General features: G+C 35.5%; 1 long non-coding RNA gene across 2 annotated transcripts; it reads left to right on the forward strand.

Annotated features, from left to right (window-relative positions):
* The first annotated feature begins 883 nt into the window (after positions 1–883).
* On the forward strand, positions 884–18652 carry LOC125253971. 2 transcript variants are annotated; one of them, XR_007181573.1, is made up of 5 exons: positions 891–950; positions 1268–1424; positions 7751–7961; positions 13442–14528; positions 18263–18652. It is a non-coding gene; the product is annotated as an uncharacterized LOC125253971 (long non-coding RNA). The 2 variants fall into 2 exon arrangements; XR_007181572.1 differs by having other exon boundaries at positions 884–1424.
* The last annotated feature ends 1378 nt before the right edge of the window (positions 18653–20030 follow it).

The raw sequence follows: 20030 nt of genomic DNA on the forward strand, positions 1-20030 counted from the left end.
GGGCAGTGCGACATCGAAGAATCACAGCAGACCTTCAACGATCTGAAGCTCCATCCTACCAGCCTGGTCAGAAGGTCTGGCTGTTGACCCAGGACATCAGGATACGCCTGCCCTGCAAGAAGCTCAGTCCCAGATATATTGGCCTATGGTGAGGCTCCAGCTCCCCTCACTCTACAGGACTCACTCTTTCTATGTGTCACTCCTCAAACCTTACCACTTCCTGACCAGAATACTAACTATGCACACCTGCACCTTGTCTGCACACTCATCAAGCCAGTCATATATGCACACACCTCATCTCAGCTCATTGTCTGGTCTCGTTTCAACAAAGTGAACTACTTACCTGATCTCCAGCGATTTCTCCAGCGATATTCTCAATTGTTATTGTGGCAGGCAGGTTGAGGCAGAGAGTTGTGAGAGTGGTACGAGTGTGAATGAGCATCAAATGCAATTTCAAAACACTGCTTCAATGAGCTTTGAAGCTTTACAAATCGTTCGTTTCGAATCAGTGGTTCGGAGCGCGTATCAAATTGCCAAAGTCACGTGAACTATTAAAGTTTCAAAAAACTTATGACGTAACGAAGCCTCGTTTACTGACATCATGTGACTTTGGCACTCTGAACCACTGATGTGAAACAATAGATTCGTAAAGCTTCAAAGCTTCATGAAGCAGTGTTTTGAAATCACCCATCACTAGATATTGTTGAATAAAGTCGTTATTTTGTTTTTTTGGTGCACAAAAAGTATTCTTGTCACTTTTTAATATTAAGGTTGAACCACTGTAGTCACATGAACTGTTTTAAATATGTTTTTAGTAGCTTTCAGGGCATTGAAGGGAGTGTTATTGCTGGTGATGCAGGCTTCACTGAGCCATCGGATTTTATCAAAAAATATCTTAACTTGTGTTCCGAAGATGAACAAAAGTCTTACGGGTGTGGAACTACATGAGGGTGAGTAATTTTGGGTGAACTAACCCTTTAAATATTTATGGATACTATATATATCTGTATATAGAACCTTCTGAGGTCTCCCAGATTTTGGTACCCAAATGTTGACAGGTATGGTGATAATGGAATAAAATAAATGTGATAATATGTATTCACTATTTTATAATAGAAATTAAAATATCAAATGTGTGTATTATGATGTTTAAGGCATACAGCAGATGATATGGTCAAGCACAAATGTCTATCTTGTTATCGTTCTATTTAATAGTTAAATTCCAGTCACACACTTGTCTTTGTTCATGTCTCGTTCTGTTGTTTAGCTCCTGTATTTCACGGATGACATCACCTCAGGGTGTGTTTCTCATCTGTGAGAATCTCTGGAAGGATGGACCTGCGGGTTTGATCTCCCCGGATCAGCCACATACTGTTTGACATCATGTGACACCTGCTGAACCACTGACACACTGAAACAGACAGGTATGTGTGCGTTTCTGTAACCGTTCAGGGACATGACCCAAAAACCCCACTATCCCTGCTTGTGTGTGTGTGTGTGTTTGTGCTTTTCTGTGTGTGTGTGTTTTTAACCTTGAAGGTCAGGCTCAGGTGCAAGTGCGTTAATGATGTGTGCATGCCCTGCAGATCAACTCACACTTGTTTTTGATCTTTTGATCTTTGCTTTGGGTTTTGGGTCAAAAAATAACGAAATGTGTGCAAATAGATGTAAGCCCTGCACGTTTGCAGACACAATAAAAGAAACAACATCAGACAGCAGACAAAACAAAACACTGGCTTTCAGGTCAGATTCCTCTTCAAAGTGTCTTTTAAAACATTTAGCATGAATGCTCTTTGTTCTTGGTTTCATTTTAGTAAAGGCTGTATAAAACTTATAAAACTGTTTTCTATAACAAAAAGGGTACATTGATGTTATCAGAAAGTGCTTTGATACCGTACTATGGTAGTGACTGATTACCATATTATCCAAAGAATATAAAACATGGTCTAAAAACATAGTACTATGATAAAATCTACTATTACATTTTTGACATCCTGTATTTTATTTTACATCTTGACCATGTTAATCAAAGGTACATTTTCAAAAAAAAAAAAAAAAAAAAAAAAAAAAAAAAAATATATATATATATATATATATATATATATATATATATATATATATATATATATATATATATATAATATACAGTATAACACTCTAGTCCGAATATAACAAAAAACATGGCAGCATGGTACTTTTTAGTAGTATTTAATAAATAATACTATATACTCATTGCTTTTTAAAGCAATACAAAGAAAATATATACAATATATATTAATAATACGGCATATATATGTAAAAGTGTTGTAAATATATAACATTTATAAATACTTTTTAATATTAAAGATATATACTTTAACTTTATATATATACTTTTACTTAATTTATGGTACTACATATCTGCCATGTCTTTTTGAATGTATGCCATGGTATTTTTGGAAGTATTTTGGAGTATACTATGTAAATACCACAGTACATGAAATTCAATACCTTGGTCAATGATCAAAGTACCATAGTATTATCGTCGGATACCATCATTGCAACATGATACTGCCAAAGACTGTGAATTGCGGAGATGCTGTTTCAGATACGTTGCCTTTCTTGGTTTTGAAGGGCAACTTTTCAATATTTTTGTGTTGACAGTGCAGTTTTTCTTGACGTTAGCTGTTGGGACGGCTTTGATACAGAAAGGGTGGTCTGTCGCTGGGAGTTTGGAGTGTGTTCGGTGACGAGGAGCATAACAGAGTTATTTCTATAGACAGGACAGTGAGGAGAAGCCTGAGGAATGAACACACACACACACGCAAACACAGACACATCGAGTGCTGCGGGGACAGCCGTCCCCAGACACTCGAAATGGGCACAGTATGGAAGAGGTCACATCTATATTTGGCAAGGTCATCAAAGAGCCTGAGGGTAATACGAATGATGTTTCATACTTGTGTGATTTTGAAAAGGAGGCCTTTTTGGACTCATAGAGAGGAATAATGACACATTAGGGATGAGATGAGCTGATGTTAGTAGAAGATGAGGAAATGAATGCTCTTTCAGAGGAGAAGAGGGACATTTCTTCATCCAGTTTCACTTCAGCTTCAGTGATGCGGAATAACTAAGCAGAATAAATTTATGACAACAACAACAACAAAAAATACAAGAAAAATCTTGGTCATTCATTTTTTATGAAACAAATAATGGTTATTAAAATAATAATGATTATTAAAAATTATGCTAATTTAAATTATAATGTTTTAAATTATGTTATAATAATGCAATGTATACATTCGTTGTACTAAATTTAAAGGTTATGAATTTATGCTTATTTCAATAAAAAATAAAATTGTGTCTTAAAGGGTTCTAAAAGAGGCTTTAAAATATTTTAGGTGATTTTTTGTCACAGTAAATATATATATATATAAATTATATTTAAATATATTTAATGAATCATACTTAATAATAGGAATATAATTACTAAATTATTAATATATATGTTCTAATAATTGATATAAAGTATCTCATACTTAATTTATAGTAATTTATTTGCATTACTAAATTATTAATTGCAATAATTGATTATTATATAGAATTAGTTATTATATCATTATATAATATATTTACAATAGTTTTACATGTATGTGGTATATATATATTTTTACTAATTTTAAAGCTAATGAATTTATGCTTATTTCATAAAAATACAAAGGATTTAATGTTTTTGAAAAAAGTATTTTAGAAGGCTGTATTTATTTGATATAAAATACAGTAAAAACAGTAATATTGTGAAATGTTATAGCAAATTATTTATTTATATATAAATTGTTTGTCACTTTCATTTAATTCTATTTATTATTATATTATTTTATTATTATATTTTTGTTTTTCATTTATTAGTTGTATTTAGAGTAACTGTTATATTCATGTTAGATCCTTATTGTTTTATACCATTTTTTTTTTAAGTGATAATATACACCATATGAAGATAGTAAATATATGATAGGATCTCATATTGCCACCTTAACTAGCATCAATGTAGTAAACTTTAAATTATGAGTAGATCTATAGCAGTTTCAAAGTATCTTCCCCCCATTAAAACCACTTTCTTTCCCTCTTACAAACTCGTTTGCCACCAATCACCATCATGCTGTTCTGTTCAGGTCACTTGTCCTTGACCCCTCTGCTTTGTGTGCTCTGCTTTCTGGAAGTTTCTCTGATTTGCCGTGTCGTGCGGTTCATCGAATCCCTCAGAGGTTCTTTCACCTGCCTCCTAACAGCTTCCAGAATGCAACACTGTGCAGGACAACACACGCCTGGCAATTAGAGAAATAGAAACTGGAGTGCTCTTCCGAGAGGGGAAATAATTGGATGTTAGAGCGCGTATGTCTGGACTGACTTGATTTACTTTTCTCATAGCAATTACTGTGGTTGAATAAAATGCAGCAATTTCAGCATTATTGGAATCGTTACCTGTACGCCCCTGTAGTTTATTACAGACTTCCTTATTTGGACACAAATTGCAGATGAATGAAAGTAAGCAGTCAGTGCCTCAAAATTAGATTTCTTTGCTAAGATAAACATTCTTGTTGCTTTAACGCCATTTTTCGTGCTCACCTTTTGTCAAACTTCTATAGGGCCACATTCCCATTGTGAGCACACCTGTTTCATTTGTACAAACATGAGTCACCAAACAAAACTCACCGACACCTGTGCAAACAAAATCAGCCTAATGTACATGTTTCTTTTTTCCTCATTCTTTTAGAAATCATACAGGCTCAAGGAAACGCAAAAAGACAAGGACAAGAGAGAGAATGTTGCAAGAATGTAATTAGTGCTAGATGATCAAGTACATACTGTACATACATTGTTTATCTTTGTATGTTTACAAACCCGATTCCAAAAAAGTTGGGACACTGTACAAATTGTGAATAAAAAAGGAATGCAATAATTTACAAATCTCATAAACTTATATTTTATTCACAATAGAATATAGATAACACATAAAATGTTGAAAGTGAGACATTTTGAAATGTCATGCCAAATATTGGCTCATTTTGGATTTCATGAGAGCTATACATTCCAAAAAAGTTGGGACAGGTAGCAAAAAGAGGCCGGAAAAGTTAAATGTACATATAAGGAACAGCTGGAGGGCCAATTTGCAACTTATTAGGTCAGTTGGCAACATGATTGGGTATAAAAAGAGCCTCTCAGAGTGGCAGTGTCTCTCAGAGTCAAGATGGGCAGAGGATCACCAATTCCCCCAATGCTGCGGCAAAAAATAGTGGAGCAATATCAAAAAGGAGTTTCTCAGAGAAAAATTGCTAAGAGTTTGAAGTTATCATCATCTACAGTGCATAATATCATCCAAAGATTCAGAGAATCTGGAACAATCTCTGTGCGTAAGGATCAAGGCCGGAAAACCATACTGGATGCCCGTGATCTTCGGGCCCTTAGACGGCACTGCATCACATACAGGAATGATACTGTAATGGAAATCGCAACATGGGCTCAGGAATACTTCCAGAAAACATTGTCGGTGAACACAATCCACCGTGCCATTCGCCGTTGCCGGCTAAAACTCTATAGGTCAAAAAAGAAGCCATATCTAAACATGATCCAGAAGCACAGGCAATTTCTCTGGGTCAAGGCTCATTTAAAATGGACTGTGGCAAAGTGGAAAACTGTTCTGTGTTCAGACGAATCAAAATTTGAAATTCTTTTTGGAAAACTGGGACGCCATGTCATCCAGACTAAATAGGACAAGGACAACCCAAGTTGTTATCAGCGCTCAGTTCAGAAGCCTGCATCTCTGATGGTATGGGGTTGCATGAGTGCGTGTGGCATGGGCAGCTTACACATCTGGAAAGGCACCATCAATGCTGAAAGGTATATCCAAGTTCTAGAACAACATATGCTCCCATCCAGACGTCGTCTCTTTCAGGGAAGACCTTGCATTTTCCAACATGACAATGCCAGACCACATACTGCATCAATTACAACATCATGGCTGTGTAAAGAGGATCCGGGTACTGAAATGGCCAGTCTGCAGTCCAGATCTTTCACCCATAGAAAACATTTGGCGCATCATAAAGAGGAAGATGCGACAAAGAAGACCCAAGACATTTGAGCAACTAGAAGCCTGTATTAGACAAGAATGGGACAACATTCCTATTCCTAAACTTGAGCAACTTGTCTCCTCAGTCCCCAGACGTTTGCAGACTGTTTTAAAAAGAAGAGGGGATGCCACACAGTGGTAAACATGGCCTTGTCCCAACTTTTTTGAGATGTGTTGATGCCATGAAATTTAAAATCAACTTATTTTTCCCTTACAATGATACATTTTCTCATTTTAAACATTTGATAGGTCATCTATGTTGTATTCTGAATAAAATATTGAAATTTGAAACTTCCACATCATTGCATTCTGTTTTTATTCACAATTTGTACAGTGTCCCAACTTTTTTGGAATCGGGTTTGTATTATTTTCGATTCATTTTCTAGGTTATCTAATTAGTTTTGAAATGTAAACATACTTTATTTTGAAAGGTATGTTATGCATTAAAAATATAAAACATTTTAAATTATATAAAAATCACACACACACATAAATATAAACATTAAAGGCTAAGTTCAACCAAAAATTAACATTCTGTCATTATTTACTCACCCTCATGTCGTTACACACCCGTAAGACTTTCGTTCATCTTCGGAACACAAATTATCATATTTTTGATGAAATCCGAGAGGTATATGATTCCTCCATAGACAGCAATATAATCACCACTTTCAAGGTCCAGAAAGGTACTAAAGACATAGTTAAAACAGTCGACGTGACTGCAGTGGTTCAACCTTAATTTTATGAAGTGACGAGAACAAAACAAAAATAATGACTTTATTCAACAATGTCTTCTCTTCGCTGTCATTATCCTTACGCAGTTGATGCAGTAAGCACAAGGAAGGTTTCCGTGTTTACGTCTGAATGCCAGCTCAGTATTTGCCAAAGCTGCACACGTGAGCAGCACAACGCATACATGTGATGCTGACGCAGGAGCCGGCCAATAATGAGTCGGTGTTCTGACGTAGAACCTGGAAGCGCTGGACGTAAACAACATATGAGAATGACACAGATGATATTGTTGAATAAAGTCGTTATTTTTGTTTTGTTTTTGTGCACAAAATGTCTTGTCACTTCATAAAATTAAGGTTACTTTCTGGACCTTTAAAGTGGTGATTATATTGCTGTCTATGGAGGAGACATATACCTCTCGGATTTTATCAAAAATATCTTAATTTGTGTTCCGAGGATGAATGAAGGTCTTACGGGTGTGGAACGACATGAGGGTGAGTAATGACAGAATTTTCATTTTTGGGTGAACTAACCCTTTAATTGAAGTTTTCACAAACCAATCATAGTATATATACTACAGCATGTTTGTAATAATTTGTATATAATTTTATATAATGTATACATACATTTTTTAGGTAATCTTATTACTTTTGGAATGTAAACATAATGTGTTTTATGTATAAAAACATGATTAAATGTTAAATTATAAATAATTATATATACTACTAATTAATATTTATACTACGATTGGTTTGTGTATGAAATACTATAAACTAAGACTGATTTGTGTTTGGAAACTTTCCACATCACGTCTGGTTGTGACATAGTCACACCATAAAGTGTTTCCATCCAAATTTGACCTTGAAAATCCCTCTTCTGATTCCATCTGTTTATCACACTTTGTTGATGCAGGGCAGCAGATTCTGGATTTAGAAGAATACCTTTATCGAGTCCCATTGCCCTTGAAAGGATGACATCGATCAGGCAGCCAGAAGATTCTGACCCCTCCTGCCCTGGAGGACGATCAATGGACCTGCGCTTTACTTCCTGAACATCAGCAGAGGATTAAACAATCTCCCAGAACAACACAATTAACTCCAATATACCTGACATCAATATTTAGGTACAAACAACAGCTAGCACATAACACTTGAGAAAATGTTTAGATTTTTGTATATTACATGCCAATTTTAAATTAGCTTTACGAAGTACAAGGTTTTTACAGCATGCAATGTATTACAATTTTCAACATTGAAGGACTTACAAAACTGTATATATATATATATATATATATATATATATATATATATATATATATATATATATATATATATATATATATATATATATGTGTGTGTGTGTGTGTGTGTAATATGTGTATATAAATATGTAATATGTGTATATATGTTATTTATTGTCATGATATAAAATCAACCTATGCAAAACGGCTTTATATCGTAAACTTTACAACAATTTACAGTTTTGAACAGAGTGCAATGTAGATGATGCATGACAAGTTTACAACGTTCTCTACGATGATTTACAGCTTGTAGTGTAGACAATATAGCTTTACAGCAATTTACAAAATTTATATTTATAAAATAGAAGAAAAGTACCTTTACAACACAGTAGCTTTAAGTGATTCTGTGTTTCGGTGTTTAAGATTAAAAACATAGAGTATTTGTACGAGTTCGTCTTGATCTGTGAAGTGTGTAAATGGTGGTGGGTTTAAACAAAGGTAGAATTGAGGAAAACCGCTTTTGACAGATCAGAAAGAGAAACCTGTTTATTTTCCATCAGGATCAAATGAGTGGTCTTGAAAGACCAGAAGGCTGTGTTTTATTAAGTATGGAGCCGTCCACATCAGAGCGAGTTCTTTGAGTGGCCTTGCTTTTCTCCAAAGCGATATTCTCTCTTAATGGAGAACTGAAAGGCGCCATAACCTCTAAACTAACCTCCACCGATTCATTGATGCTCCCGGAATGGATATTTCACCTTGTAGTTTACCTCTTTGCAGATATACAGCACATAACTGCTACAGCATCACAAACATGCATTTGATTGGCAACATGAATGTCAGCAGGTTTTGCTATTCTCATGCGCTTTGCTTAAGGATATAAAAACAGTATGGTGTGCTTGTGTGCTTGTAGAAAATTTGTTAAGCTCCCACAGCTCAACTGGGGGGATGTTTTTGGATACTAAACTGGTTTAGCACCCATAAAAAAGAAGCTACACCAATGCATCTCTACCATATAACACCCATGAGGTTTGAATCAGGTTTTTTAAATGAGTCTAGCTCCACTATCTACTCATTTATGCCGTTTAATCTGCCTCCTTTGGGTGTTAGGAGTACTACTATGAGCCTAATAAGTAAGTTCTTAAAGGGACAGTTCACCCAACAATAAAAATTCTCTTATCATTTACTCAACCTCATGCCATCCCCGATGTATATGACTTTCTTTCTTCAGATAAACACAAAGATTTTTAAGAAAATAATCGGTAACACTTTACATTAAGGTTCATTAGTGAAACATTAGTTAATGTATTAAAGGTCCCGTTCTTCGTGATCCCATGTTTCAAACTTTAGTTAGTGTGTAATGTTGTTGTTAGAGTATAAATAAAATCTGTAAAATTTTAAAGCTCAAAGTTCAATGCCAAGCGAGATATTTTATTTAACAGAAGTCGCCTACATCGAACGGCCAGTTTGGACTACATCCCTCTACTTCCTTCTTTAATGACGTCACTAAAACAGTTTTTTGACTAACCTCCACCCACAGGAATACACAAAAAAAGGGGGCGTGGTCTTGTTGCGCTCCCACGGAGAAGAGCAAGAGTTGCGTTTGTAGAGTGTGTTTGTCGCCATGTCGTCGAAACGCTGTTATTTTCATCCCGCAGTCCAATCACCGGGTCTGATTCCGGCTCAAATTGATAGGGTAAAATTAAAGACATGTTTACAATAACACTGAGCGCGTGCATCTCCACGTTATGGTAAGAGGCGTGACCTTTCTGGGCAAGGAGCGCTAAACTGCTGTCGAATCACAACACAGGAACCGCTGGCACAATCAGAACTCGTTACGTATTTCTGAAGGAGGGACTTCATAGAACAAGGAAGTCATCAGCCCGTTTTTATGACAGTGGAAACAGCGGTATACAGATAAGTAAATTATGTGAAAAATACTGTTTTTTTTTACACGCGAAACATGAACACATGTTATATTGCACACTATAAACACAATCAAAGCTTCAAAAAAAACACGAAAAACGGGACCTTTAACTAACACGAAATAACCATGAACAATACATTTGTCACTGTATTTACTAATCTTTGTCAAAGTTAGTTAATGAAAATACAGTTGTTCATTGTTTGTTCATGTTAGTTCACAGTGCATTAACTAATGTTAACAAGATTTTAATAATGTATTAGTAAATGTTGAAATTAACATTAACTAAGATTAAAAAATGCTGAACAAGTCCAGTTCATTATTAGTTCATGTTAACTAATGTAGTTAACTAATGAACCTTATTGTAAAGTCTTACCAAATAATCAATCTTGGTGAGTTAATATAATGCAAGTGAATGGGTGCCACTTGTAAAAACCACACACAGCGAACGTGATGGTAATCCATATAACCTCAGTGGATGAATCATTGTCTTCTGAAGCAAAATGATAGGTGAGTGTAAGAATTTTTTTTTTTAACTATTAACCATCGCTTCCGGCCAATTGTTAGTCGCATTCACAAGTTCAGCTTGACATTAACGTTAGTGTTTTCTGAAGTTCGCAACACAGAAGCACAGAAGACTTCAATTTCTCGAGCGAGCTTCGCAACACACTTACGTTTATGTCAAGCTGAACAAAAGGGCTGTGACACACCAACATTGGGCAGTCGGTAAGCATCTGTTGGGATAGTTGAGACTGTCCTCCAAAAAAAACGACCCTATAGGTCGTTTTTTAAGCACATTACGACCTATATTTACGTTTTGAAGTCATACGCCCTCTAGTGGGCGTAAAAATAGCGACAGTGTCGTGTTACGTCTGTCGTCATGCAATGATGTATGACTGTCATTACCAATCAAAATGCGTGTTCATTTAAATGCAATGTGTGGACTTTTTACACCATTTCTCCTATTTCCATTTACCAAAACTAATTTTTATTAATGACTACACCCACCCCACCCCTAAACCTAACCTTAGTGATTTATAGTGCATTTAGGCATTTACACTTTATGAACACATGTGTTCCCTGGGATCGAACCCACGATCGCATGATCACATGATTGCATATTGTTATTGCAATGCTCTACCAGTTGAGCTACGCGAAACCTGAAATCTGACGCAGATAAAAGGGAACAATGCATTAAAATGAAAGTGTCCTGTTGTCGATAGGGGCGCCACTTTAGTAAACGCTCCTATGAGCCGTATTTCAGGGAAGTGACAAACGACCTATATGGTCGTATTGGTTGGAGAACATGTTGCTATTATCATTAACTAAAACTAAAACCATAAAAAATTCCATTACTTGAAATACACACCAGTCTGTATGTCTGTATGCCATGGAGCCCTGCACGACAGAAAAAAATATATATCGTGGTGGCCATATTCCACACGGCTCCAGGGGGTTAATTATAGGCCTTCTGAAGCAAAGCTATGCGTTTGTGTAAATAAATGTGGATATTTTTTTACACAAATGCAATACTCAAAAGCTTCGCTTCAGATTGTGTTCTTCGATTGTGTTCATCAGAAAGAAGAAAGTCTTATACACCTAGGATGGCTTGAGGGTGAGTAAAGATTAGGCTAATTTTCATTTGAAAGTGAACTAATCCTTTAAAACAAGGGAACAAATTAGTAAAACGTGCTAATGTGCTGACGTATTAGTAAGTTGTGGGAATTAATTGTTAATTCGTGTCCACAATATACTTTTTTTCCCTGCATGTCATGTGCAGGGCTCAATTGAAATAAACGTTAACTGAATTAAAATAAAGTATGAAAAATTTCAGCTAGACGCCAAGGCAACATTTTCTATTTGTAGTTTAGCTTGAAGTACTAAAATAACTAAAGTTAAATAACCTAAAACTACGGTGGCCGAGAGAGCTCAACGCGCTGCAAATGAAGAAAACACATGCAAATAGAAAAAACACCAGCAAATAAAGAAAACATCTTCATCCGTTTGACAACACATGCGCTGCAAATTCCACAACACTTACAAAAAGTGAAACGCGCTGCAAACTCCACAACACTTACAAAAAGACAAACGTACCTGTATCTTTGGAGTTTGCAGCGCGTTTGTCTTTTTGTAAGTGATGTGGAGTTTCAACAACACTTACAAATAGTGAAACGCGCTGCAAACTCCACAACACTTTTGTTTGTTAACATTCTGATCGTATGTGCATTATGAGCAGGCCTATTTGCAGCGCATTTGTCTTTTTGTAAGTGTTGTGGAGTTTGCAGCGCATTTCACTATTTGTAAGTGTTGTGGAGTTTGCAGCGCGTTTCACTTTTTGTAAGTGTTGTGGAGTTTGCAGCGCATGTGATGTCAAACTGATGAAGATGTTTTCTTTATTTGCTGGTGTTTTTTCTATTTGCATGTGTTTTCTTCATTTGCAGCGCGTTGAGCTCTCTCGGCCACCGTATAAAACAAATAAATGAAAATGAATAAAACCTATATAGACATATTTTAAAATAGTAAAAATGACAAAACAAAAAATTACTAAAAATTACTAAAATTACCATTATAATAGTTATTACTAAATTTATTTACTAAAAACTATAAGAATATATCAACGATACTAAAATAACACTGGCTTAAAAACCCAAAAGGCCCATAGACTCCAACTTTTAAGGTATGATCGGTCACTAATGTTTTTTAAGGCGGGGCCAGAAGGAAAGGGTAAATTAAGGAACCGCTTCTAATCTGAAATGGCTGTGTTTGCGTCATTAGTATCAATGGAGCTGTACAGAGTGAGTCTTTCACCCTCAAGGCTCATGTACAGCATGATAACACCAACCAGATCCATTTGTCAGATCAACTTCCCTGCAATTAGATGAGCTCGTGGCCCAGCCATATCAAATCAAGTCACTTTGACGAATCTACTCTCTTTTTGTCCCTCTGGCTCAACTGACTCTCTCTGTAGTCGAGTTCAGACATGATGCCAGTTCTCAGACAGATTCATTAACTGCTTGGATTTGTCGTGTTGAAGGCTTCAGTCAACATCGGATGTGATGTTAATCTCAACATCTAGATGTGGGCATGACAGCAAACAGACTCCTATTATGCTGCATTTAGTGAAATGAGACTTTCTCATTTCTCAGTTTAATGTGCAATTATAAGTCATCCAGATAACTTCTTTTTTTTTTTGTGCATTTATTGTAATTCCATTTGGTGCCACTGGGTTATTATCGTTAACTAAAACTAAAACCATAAAAAATATAGTATAGTAGTATAACAATGATACTAAAATACAACTGTTTACTGCTGTTTAAAAAATGGTATAAATCCACTTTTGTTTTGAAAGGCTTGTATTTGTGAAAAGGTTAGTGTGTCGTGTTTGTTGCTATGTGTGTTTGTTTGTTTGTTTGTTTGTTAATCCGCATGATGTTAATTCCAGGTGATACGAGTGAGTAGCAGAATCAGGTCAGTGATAATCGAATATTTCCCCTCATCTGGACAATAAAGGTCAGTGCTCATACCTAGACATACCAGCCCCAGGACACCTACTGTACCACACTGTGTGTGTCTGTGTGTGTACAGTATAAGTGCATGTTGCAATGATAAACCATGGTGAAATGCTTTTCAGTTTTATTTTTACATGATCCATGTCATGAATTTTAATGCTTTCTGCAGTCAAATTCACCCAGTTATGTCAACATGTTGAAGTACTGTTGCAACCATCACCATATGTCATCCAACAAGAGTGTATATCATTATTAATGCTCTGTAGTCATAGTTTTCGATTGACACAAGCATCTTTTGCTTTTTTTTGACAACGTTGATATTTTGTCATAAAAGTTGCATTTTCCAACCAGTTTTAGGGGTGTTCAGTTCCAGGTTTTTAAGTCGACTTCAACTCCGGATTCCCGCAATAAGAATCGATTCCACTGGACTCCATTTACTTTACATCAAAACAGGGTCAGAAATAAAACTGCAGTCGTTATTACACATTAATACACACTGCGGTTTCGGGCTCAGCCAATGTATTCTTCAATGAATTTGTCTCATAATGGTCAGGTGACCCTCTCTTCACATCGTTCACTCCTTGCTGATATAGTGCACTAAACTGCCCAGATCTATAGGAATTAGAGTCAACAACGAGATTGATTCCGTATCACTAACCAGTTTTGAAATACACTACTCTTAAATACTGTATGTTGTCATAACAGACCATTAAATGAAATAAATAAACAATGGAAAAAAGATATATCTTATGGGGCACTTTAAAGGTTGGAGTCAAATGACATGGACATATCATATGACATTTTTTTTATGACCGTTTCATTTTGTAAGTATATTTCCACACAGCACAGCTGTTACTCCCACTACTATGTTTCGCAATACTTGGGTCAAGAAAAACAGAAAGAAAGCTCCATATGAAATCCTAAACTTATTATATGAAAACCTTCCATGTTTTTTTTTCTGTTTCGAACAATTACAGATGCTGGTCGATGGAGCGTGAGAGAAAGACAACATCAAAACAAGTGTGTGTGTGTGTGTGTGTGTGTGTGTGTGTGTGCGCATGTTCACCTGTTTTGCTCTCACTTGACTGACTCTGGAAATCGATGGACTTCAGGAGTTACAGTGTTACTGACTGCAGTACTACCAGTACACTCCAGTTCGTTTGACAGGATGTTTTATTTGCAAGCACTGAACATCCACTGCAACAATGTTTGCTTTTACTTTGTTCAAATCATCAACACAATTTACCAAAAAACATCTTTAATATATCCTTTAACAATGTCTATTTGTACTTTGTTCAAATCGTGACCACCATTTTCCAACAAACGCTTAATATCTAGTCTGACAATGTTTGTTTGCACTTTGAATTGTCATCACAATTTACCAACTAAACACTTAAAGGTGCTAAAGAGGATGTTTTGTTTTATACATTTTTGCAATATTACTTGAAACTGTCTTTACTAACTGATAAAAGACTATTTATTAGGTGCACTGAAAGGAATAATATTAATATACATCATCTGTGCACGAGGTAGGGCCTTAAAAACATCAGCCAATCCGATTGGCCCTCTGGCTTGTCAATCACTGCCATGACGTTCCTTGTGAGAGACGAGCGTGGCTGCGCGCTCCAGTAACTTTCCACACTCCACAGGCACCGCATGCGATGTTTTTGTCCGGAGACAGGAGTAACAACTGCAGATTATGAGTTACCTGCGGTGAGTCCGACATAATGAATCCACTAACACGATAGGAGGGGGGGTTGTTCTTACGCATGCGCTCATTTAAAAAACTCAGTAACAGTCTTTGGTTTCTCAGTCGACGAAAAGATCCTCTTTAGCACCTTTAAGCTACAAACACTTTGTACTTTTTCCATAATTTACAAAAAAAAAAAAACTTTAAAAATCTGCTTTAACAATGTTTGTTTGTACTTTAACATTGTAACAATAATTTGCAAACAAAACCCTAAATATAACAATACTAAAACAATGTTTGCTTTTCACCAGTGGTTGCAAACAAAGCGCCAAATATCTGCTTTGACCATTTTTTTGTACTTCATCTGACTCGGCATAACAATGATTGTTTGTACTTTGTTTAGTTATCGCAATTTGCAAACAAAAAAACAAAAACAATGTTTGTACTTTATCCAACTTGTCACCACTAGCCACATAAAAAATGCTAAATATCCACTATAACAATGTGTTCTTCATCCAATTTGTCACACATGCAGACAAACAGTTGCTTTAACAGTTTGTTTGCATTTTGTTCACTTACCACAATTTGCATTATACACTACTATTATAAAAAATTTTTGTTCTTTGTTCATCTTGTCACAACAATCTGCAAACAAATAGCCATTTTTTCCACTTGTCAACCCAGTTCCCAAACAAAATGTTAAATACCCACTCAAACAACATTTGTACAATGTTCAACTTGTCCCCACAATTGCATGTTTAGCTAAAGGAAAATAAATATCTGTTGACAATAGCCACAGTTTTGTTTCACAAAGGGATGCTTGTTGTATGTTCAAAATGTGTTTTATTGTTTGTGAATGTATTTGGAGGAAAAGTCAATCCGATCTACATTTATTATCGTATATGTGCGCAAAGGTGTCGTGCGGCGGCCCCATTCCCCTTTATCTGTCAGGGTTCGAAACACACATGCCATGCATAATGTGTGCTGATGGAGGCAGGTTAAGACCCCACAAACGTGTGTGTGCATGATGCATGTTGAGAGGGGAGGTTAAAGGGCTAGAGTCTGAGTGTGTGAGAGTGTTTTGACAGTAGCACCGCCATCAGCTGCATACTGTATATAGTGTGTCTGGGTTTGTGTTTCATCGTCTGAATTTGCCTCAGGAAGACAAGGCATGCCTCCCCTTCCAAACACAAAGAATACATCAGACCCCTCACATAATATTATTTCTCTATGATTTTCTGCTTTATGCTTTTGGTACTGTTCAAATTATGCAGTAGTTCTTACTGTGCAAGATAATCTTGTAATTTTGATATTTCAAAAACAAACAACTGTGTAATTTATTTTTAAAAAAATATTCAAAGCGGGTAGTGTTTTTTGCTAATTCTGCTGAGAAGTCAAGTGAAGTACAAACATTAAAGCAGATACTTAGCAATTTGTTTGCAAATAGTGGCAAGAATTTGGAAAAGTAAAAACAATTGTTTTTATAGCTGAAATATAGCATTTTGTTTGCAAATTGTATTGGCAAGTTGAAGAAAGAGCAAACAAAACTTGTTTACCTAAAGGAAAATAAACGTTAACAGTCTAATATTATTACAAAACATATGTACAGTACTTATATTGCACAAATATAGTCAAAACAGATATTTAATGTTTTTTGCAAATACTGATAAGAAGTCAAGCGAAGTACAAACAAACATAAATACAGTGGTAAAAATAAAAATAGTGGTAAGAATTTAAAAAATATTACAAACAATACTGTTTTTTAGTGGATATATGCAGTGTTTTAAATTTGTAAACTGAATTTACATATTGAATGAAGAGCAAACAAAAATTGCTAAAGCTGATTTAGTATTTTGTTTTGCAAATTTAGGGATGATTCGAACAAGGTACAAACAAAATGTTAGATAAGATATTTAGGTTTTTGTTAGTTAACTGAGCAGACAAAATGAACCAAGTAAATTGTGGTGAGATGCTGAATAAGTACATTCATTGTTAAAATTGATATTTAGCACTTTGTTTGTTCGACTTCTCATCACAATTTATAAAATACAAACAAACATTCTTAGAACATATAGTGTTTTGTTTGCAAACAAATGTTAGAACATATTTAGCACTTTGTTCGACTTCTCATCACAATTTATAAAATACAAACAAACATTCTTAGAACATATAGTGTTTTGTTTGCAAACAAATGTTTTTAGAACATATTTAGCACTTTGTTTGCATGTTGTGATGAGATGCTGAACAAAGTACAAACGAATATTTGTTAAAATGAATATTTAGCATTTTGTTTGACTTCTCACCACAATTTACAAAATACAAACATTCTTAGAAGATATATTGTTTTGTTTGATATACATTTGGTAATTCAAACAAAGAGCAAACAAAAACTGTTAAAGTAAATGTTTGACATTATGTTTGCAAATTTTAGTGACACGTTGAACGAAGTTCCATGACCATTTATTTCTGATTCTCTTGTTCTGGCTAACCTTGTAAACGTCCATCTGTGAAAAACAATTTATTCTCTGCAGTCTAGCTCTTTTTCTGTGCTGGTGTGTCATAAAGTGACAGAATGCTTTAGTGTGACAATGATTTCAGCCTTACAAAATGTCACCGTTCTGCTCTCTTTCCCTCAACACATCTTTATGCGTGTGTGTGGAAAGCGAGAGGTAGAGATCTGCTCACGGCAATTTTGCTGCACTCACACACATACACACACACAGATGTACACACACAAACCTGCCAGCACATAGGAAAAGTTGTGATCAGAGCAGAAAGTTGACAGCGGAATAATGCATTGTATGCGTTGCATGAGTTGCATAAATTTTCATTTTTGGGTTTTTATTCCTTGAATCCCCTCTCTCTGAAGGAGTTAACAACAATATTTCAACACTTTGTAACCACTTTCAGAACGAGGGTAGCAAATCAGACATAATCATATGCAAAATATTTCCTTTCAAAGTTCTCTCTCTCCTCCCCATGTCCTCTCATACTGTACTGCATCTGTTCCTCACTGTTAAGAGTATTCAAATTAAATGCTCTTTTCTTTTCTTCAAAATCAAAGCAGGGAAAGAACAAAACCCACCACACACAGATCAGAGGGGTGTGTTCCCCAGGACAGAGAGGGGTCTTCTGGGTACCAGCTGAACTGACAACCCCTGGAGCAGCTACGCGGTGCTTTGCACAAATTGAACTGACAGCAGCTTTTTCCACAGAATGTATAAAGTCCTGACTAGCAAAGAACTGTGTTGTCCAGTTATTTGGCAAGGCTTTTTATACTGAGCAAAAACTCTCTCAATAATGGTGTTTACTCATACTAAAATACTCTGACAGTGTTTTATGCACTACTATTCAATTCAGTGGCAATGCGACACTTATTCTAAGGGGCTGTTTGTACGACAGCATTTTCAAGTAAAAACAGAAAACATTTTGTGCGATTTGGCTGTTCATTTACACGACAACGGCGTTTTGGTGGCCTGAAAATGCAAACTTTTGAAAATGGGTTTCAAAGTGCAAGTTTTAGAAAATAATACCACTGTCATCTCTGTGTAAACTGCAAAAGCTTGAATCTGTGAAAATGGTGACGGCATGCACATGCTTATTACGTGTTTAGTCTATCCACCTTATTTGTCAATGCGGAGTTAAGGTATTTCTGTGAATGTGCGAGACTTCCGATTTATTAGCCGCTATAGGGAAATAATGGGAAGAATATCAAAGTGCAGTAAACTATAAAAATAAGGTGGATAGGCATGCGCGTTTGGAGCGAGTGCTCTGAATATGAATGCGTATGCATATGCACATAATCTTTCTTTACAAAGTGACATCGCCAACTACTTGTCAGGCATGCGTATTACAGCGTTCTTAGTCATTTTTGTGGATCCGTGTGAACGGGGATAGTTTTGATAACGTCGTCATCTGTACAAAGAAAAAACGTTTCCATTTTTAGTACGTCGTTGTCGTGCAAAACGTACCCTAAATATATGCAGCTTATAACTAGCTGTTATGTTGTACTTATGGCTTGTGAGATTTAGGGTATGTTTACACAACTACAATGTACTAAAAACAGAAACGTTTTTCCTTCGCGCTTTGTACGTACAGACGAAACCATTGTCAAAACGATCCTCATTCACAAGGATCTGCGAAAATAATTAAAAACGCTGTATTATTCTGCCAGGCCAGTAGTTGGCGATGTCACTTTATAAAGAAAAACTACACACCTACAGACTGAACACATAATATGCATGTGCATGACATCAACGTTTTTTACAAATTCATATTTTTTTGTAAATTATAAGGAGACAATAACAGTATAGTTTTCAAAAACTTGCACTTTGAAACTCTGTTAAAAAAGTTTGCATTTTCAGGCCACCAAAATGGCATTGTTGTGTAAATGAAAGGCCAAAACGCATAAAAAGTTTTCTGTTTTTAGTTGAAAATGCTGTTGTGTAAACAGGCACTCTAATTACTCACTGTTTTTTTTATGAGTTTTCTTTTTCTTTTTTTGGATAAAAATTGTATTTTATTTGATCTAAAAGACTAAAAGACATTAAAAGTCCAAGTAAACATTTTTTGTAAGAAATGTTTAAAAAAAATATGTATTAATGAAATTATCATTTGTATTCTAAATGGAACCGGAATAGTTCCTTGAAATTCCATTAAATGCCTTTGGCAGAATAACTAAAAATGTCATGTAGTGCAACCAATGAAATCTGACTCTGAATGAATCACTTTCATGAACCAGTTCTTTTTAGTGAATCAAAACACACAACTTTATGGTGTTACATTGTATTTATTCCCATGAGACGTAAATTACTTTGTTTTTTTCATATGAC

The sequence above is a fragment of the Megalobrama amblycephala genome, linkage group LG2 (assembly GCF_018812025.1).
Source record: "Megalobrama amblycephala isolate DHTTF-2021 linkage group LG2, ASM1881202v1, whole genome shotgun sequence".
Taxonomy (NCBI): domain Eukaryota; kingdom Metazoa; phylum Chordata; class Actinopteri; order Cypriniformes; family Xenocyprididae; genus Megalobrama; species Megalobrama amblycephala.